The sequence below is a fragment of the Platalea leucorodia genome (assembly GCF_965183815.1).
Source record: "Platalea leucorodia genome assembly, chromosome: 5".
Taxonomy (NCBI): domain Eukaryota; kingdom Metazoa; phylum Chordata; class Aves; order Pelecaniformes; family Threskiornithidae; genus Platalea; species Platalea leucorodia.
In genome coordinates this window covers 99,750,090-99,756,089 of record NC_138827.1, presented here as the reverse complement: position 1 = coordinate 99,756,089, position 6,000 = coordinate 99,750,090, and positions in this window count along the sequence as shown.

Here is a 6,000-nt window from a genome sequence, read left to right as displayed (position 1 = left end):
CTCATCACCTGCAAGGCTCAGACACCAGCTGCCTCTTGTAACTCCCCTTTTCCTACTCGCCACAAAGCTAAATATTGAAATACAGCTGTGCGCTAGGCACAACATAGCTCCAGGTGAACGAGCTGTTGCCAGCGACACTGGTTCAATGGGGCAGGATGAAACGCAAACAGTGCTGAGCTTCCAGGAGCTCAGGTAGCCGCGGTGGCATTTAAGGCATAATCCTTCTGCTGCGCTGGGCCACCTGGTGCCCTTCCAGGAACGGCTGCTGAGCTTCTACATGGGCCTGCCGGTAGCCATGCCAGCTCCTCCACGGTGACTCTTTTAGAAAAACAGGGCATGGAAAATCCCATTTCTGGTTCAAAATCATCACGCAGACATCATGTGGGTCAAAGTGGAGGTTCATAATAACAAATTGAAGTTAATTTGAAAGACTGAGTGTATGTATTTCCGTGCAAACTAAGTATGAAAGGGATTCTTGCCCCGTCCTCTGCACTGTGATGCTCCATCTGGAGAATTTTGACCTACAGGAGCAAGCCCAGAGGGCTTCCAAGATGGTTGGGAGTTGGAGCACCTAATGTATGAGGAACATCTGGGAGAGCTGGGCTTGCTCCACGTGGGGAGAGAAGGCGAAGGAGGGAAATGATTGCTGAGCAGGACCAGGCTCTTCTTGGAGGTCCACCATGAAAGGAGGAAGGAAGAGTTACAAGGGGCAACACGGGAAACTGCTTGAGCATAGGGAAAAATAATTCACAGTGAGTTTGGTTAAACACTGATGCATCGCCCCAGAGAAGCTGGGGAATCTTTTTCACTGGAGGTACTTAGAAACCTACTGAATAAAGCTTAGAGCAATATATGTAACTTCCAGCATGGCCCTGCTTTGAGTAGGGGTCAGAGCCGATGAGCTCCAGAAGACTCTTCCAACCTAAATTAGTCTGTGATCCTAAAATCTCTTGCAATGCAGAAGAAAAATCAGCGGCTCAGGCTCTCAGAGATCACCTGTATTTTATGCTGTCAAATGGGAATGGAAGGAATATTTCCATCAAAGCATCCTAACCGTGAAACTTGAAAAAATGGGGGTACACGTTTTGTTTTAAAGACATAATAAGCGTTAGCTTTACATCAGAGGCTGAAGCTGCCCCTTTTTCTCCAGCCCCCCAATCCCTGCAAAATCAAACCCAACCAGCTCACAACTGTGATCCTCTAGCAATAAATGAGATTATTTTCAGAAGCGACTGGGGTTGAATTCTCCGCCATGCTGATCCCCTGGGACTGGGAACTGGGGTTCCTGATGTGTCAAACAGCTTCGACAATTTAAAAATCTGTTTCAAGTGGCTTTGTCTGTGATAATTTAGGTGCCTTTTTTTTTCATTCTTCCCTTTGGCATGGGCATAACGAATGTCAAATTGGCAAAAGACGGCCCAGGACCTTAGCGATGCATTTTTTGGAGGCTCTCAAAGCAAAAATTTATTAATATGAAATGAACCATAAACATCAATTCAGTTAATAATTTAGACCCCGAGTTTGCTGAATTTCTTGGGGAAAGTGAAAAATACATTAGAAAATCTTTTCACGCAGATTGGCATCAAACTTGGGGATATTGCTGTAAAATCTTAGTTTTACTCCCCAAATATGGATAATATGGATCTTAGCTAAGCTTAAACAGAATTTTTCTTATGATCTTTAACAAAAGGCTTCCCTAGGCCTCATTAGATTTTTAATAGACAGTATCACTTTAGAATAAATAGGCATAATAGCGTATCTATTGAAATAGAAATAGAAATTGTACATAAAACCCCAGACAAGCAAGTAATATTTAAAAATTTTTTCATTCTTTTGTATGACAAATCTGAAGCAGGAAGAGAGAAAGATTAATTATTGGTTTGGTTTTGAAGGATTCTAAAGCTTCCTCTAATTTTTACCGAATTCTCTCTTTTTCAGCCACTCGGCAATTTCACGCTGTCAGGTGCGGCTGAGAAAATTTGGCGCTATCGAACCACATATTCTTGCCGCTCGGTGTCCGAGCCGTGGGTGCCGCTTGCTGTGCCAACACCGCGTGCTTTAACTCAGCTTTTACTGGAGTCGGCCGCGCGAGCGGTAGCTGGGCGTAGAGCTCCCGTCTGCTCTACCACGTACCGGCTGCATGACCGATCAGGAAAACCTGTGCTGTCCCTACCTGCAGCTCTGTTTTACCTGTGCTAAAGGGTCATAAAAATGCAGCCGAGTTTGACCAAAAATAGGACGTCGGCCTTACACTCTGGTTACACGCTAGTTGCGTGTGAGCGCGATAGGCGCAGCGCTGCTGAAGCAAAGAACGTACCTTCTTCTCAAAGAAACCCGCCGTTAAGGGTGTTACAACCATTACCACCGCTTTAAGCTTTTCCTTTTTATTTTCTGCCCGTCTCAGCGGTGAGAAACCAGGCTGAAGCAGGGCTGAAATCAGCAGCGTTACATGCTCAGCTCTCCGGGCTCCTGACCGTCGGGGGGGGTTCGAGGAACACCCCCTTTTCCCGGGGGATAACGGGGCTCTCCCAGTCCTGCAGCGACATTCGCACCAGTTGTCTTGTCTACCCTTGAGTTTTTGCGTGATGGTGAGTTTCAGATTCAGGAGTTTAACTTCAGATATCTAGATGACCGACTCAAAAGATTATTAAGAAAACAGTGACCTCACGTCACCTGCGACACATTAAAATAGCCTAAATTGGGAAGTTATGGTTCCACGTCTGCGGCTTTCCTTTCCTGCTGGCACCTCTTTAGTAACACGTTTTGTTCTGCTCTATTACCAGTCTGAAAGGGAACAGATTCTCCATCTGACGAGGCAACCACAACAAGGAACCCTAGGTCTTGGCACATCGTTGGGGTTATTAATTTCCTGACGAACAGCTCCTCGGGTCGTCATTCCGCTGCGGGCATTGGTCGTGTTTAACCAGCACCGCGAAAGCTTTTCCTTTTCCCCAGCACGGAATGGGAGCGGGGCCCGTGTCTGCTACGGCATCAGGAGATTTGACGATGTTTTTTTCCAGTGGATCATGCTGTGGTTTAGCTGCAATCTGCCAGTCTCATTGCTGCATTTGTCCTATTCCCATGGACACATCATCATTCGGGATATGCTCTGAATATATTAAATTCCATGATTTTTTTTTCCTCTTTTAACCATACCTTTAGTCCATTAGCAAATACACTTTCAGAGTACATTTCCACTTCAATGTTTTTGCACAAGGCATGTAGGAGACGGAGCCATGGATGGATCCAACCAAACCCCGCTTCCATCTGCCGTGTGATTTATGAGCTAAACATCACCACCTCAGTTCCTGCCCTTCCTTTCCATAAAATTTCGCAAGTGCTCTGTTCCGAGATAAGTATTTTTGGACATGCTTTTATTTACGTTACCTATTTTGTGTTTAGTTTTTAAATTATAATTTCAGGTAAATTCCTGTTATCCTTGTTCATGGCTGGGCAGAATGGCCCTCATAGAATTGTTAAGGATGGAAAAGACCCTTAAGATCATCAGCGTCAACCCAGCACTGCCAAGGCCACCACTAAACCATGTCCCTGAGCACCACATCTCCCCGTTTTCTAAATCCCCCCAGGGATGGGGACTCAGCCCCTGCCCTGGGCAGCCTGGGCCAGGCCCTGACAGCCCTTTGGGGGAAGAAGTTTTTCCCAATACCCAACCCAACCCTGCCCTGGCGCAGCTTGAGGCCGTTCCCTCTCGTCCCATCGCTTGTTCCTGGGGAGCAGAGACCGACCCCCCCGGCTCCAGCCTCCTTTCAGGCCGTTGCAGAGAGCGATGAGGGCTCCCCTCAGCCTCCTCTTCTCCAGGCTGAGCCCCCCCAGCTCCCCCAGCCGCTCCTCCCCAGCCTTGTGCTCCAGCCCCTGCCCCAGTCTCGCTGCCCTGTTAATGTAAAGAGCCATTTGATGACAGTTTAAAAGATTTGGTGCAAATTTGATATTAGCATAAGGATAGGATCAAGCAATATAAAAAAAAATCTTCGAGAAAGGTCAACGTGCTGTCAGCAGCGACAGAGCAGAGGCTGCGGGGATCCCGAGCGCGCTCCTCTCCCCTACGCGTGGTCGGTGGCAGGCAGCCAGGCTGGCATCACCGCACCCAGGGTGGGTTTTTGCTCCTCACCAAACACTTCCAAAAGCCAATATTTAAAATTAATTTAGAAATAGACTTGACGAAACAAGTTTAATTTCAGGTATGCCCAGCAGTCCGTTTAGGTGTGTCGCTAACATACTAACGTTTGTAGTTTAACCCACGACATTACCTCTCTGTTTTGCTCCTGAAATTTGCTTTTGTTGGGTATGGAAGGACTTGCCTGAGAATTGGTCTCTCTTTCCTCTAGCGCCGGCCTTTGCAGTCTCGCCGCCGCTCTGACGCCTTCCCTCTTGTGCTGTAGTTCAGCGTGACGGCCCCTAACCTCGCTGTGCCCCTAAATAATGTATTTATGTGCAGATTAATAAAACTGGCAAAGAACAGTAAAGAGAAGGATTTGAATTTCCTTGAGAACAGCTTAGAATAGGTCATTTTACTTGCAACTCGTGTTTTTCAGCAGTTACTTGTATGCTAAAAGAACAAATCAGTATTCTTGTGCTTAATAGTTGTAACTCATTTTATTTCGGTCCGAATGATACAAGCTGAACTGGGGTATTTCAGGGATAAAGACTGGGCCTATATCTGGGACAGAATTTTTCGTTCTCTAGTTTTGCTTTGAGATGTTTTCAATGTAAATCTTACCTATAGAAATCAGCATAAATCTTACATGCAGACTTTCCAGAATATATTCAAAAAGTATCCGCTTTAAGCAAGTGCTTAATTTAAGCCTGACATGTGATTTGCTAAACAAACTTATGACTAAGGCAACACATAGTTTGTTCAGTAGGACCAAAATTTGTTCCCGTGTGATTCATCAGTGAGTAAGAGTGATGCTATCTGGAGTTTTAATCTAAGCGCAGATTTGAATAATGACCTGGATTTTTGGAAGAGCAGCTAGCTAAGCAAGAAAAGGAAAAAAAAAAAAAATCTGTAAAGAATTCTGTGGTTGATATCACTACCTATTTTCAGCCCTATGAGTCAGTGAGCTATCACATGGATTTGCACAGAAATATCAAAGCAAATCCCACTTCAAACCCACACCACTTCCCAATATATACCCTCACTCATCGATTCCAACAAACCCAGCGAACGTATGTTTGTCTGAAACAAAAGCAGAAGAGATCCGAGCTACAGCAACAATTCCCTTTCTTAAAATAAAGACTCTAATTTTCTGTGAAACTTCTGCCTAGCCTAATTTACAGATGAACCAAGACGAAATACGCAGTCAACAAGTGACATTTGCTGCGCTCAGTATGTGGAGCCTTTACGACCTGTGCAGAGATCAAGGGAGGCAAATTGTTTTGCAAAATTGCAAAAAATTTTTTGTAAAATGAGAGAGGTGGCAACTTGTGCAAATATTCTTTAATAATAATGATTGAAAGAGCTACAGCTGTCATGCAAGGCCCGAAACCCAACATATTTCTTCAATATTATAAGCTTATTGGGATATAAATATGAGATACCTCTGGGTACATGAGAGAAACATCATTTGTAGTGGTTCATATTTTGAAACATGAAGCCAATTACTGTGCTAGAAGAAAACATAACTCAATCTGTTACTGAATACGTCTGCTAAATCACATCCTAGTAGAAGATGAAGCTTTGACAGGCTTTCATTTTTTCCAGAATATTCTGCAATGTATTGCAAGTTGCTGCCAGATGCAAAGTCCTCTGGAAATTAAAAGAAGGATTTAGGCAATATTTTTAATGCTACATTCAGAATTCCAACAGTTACACACTGGAAGATGAAAAAACGTATTGTTTTGTACTTACATTTCTTTTATTGACCAAAAAACCCCTATGGATTTGTAAGTCCTACCATCTTAGGACATCCTACTTTTCTCCTATAGTTTATAAAACCCTATAACTGAAGATGATTAGGACCTCCCCACTAGAAAGAGGAT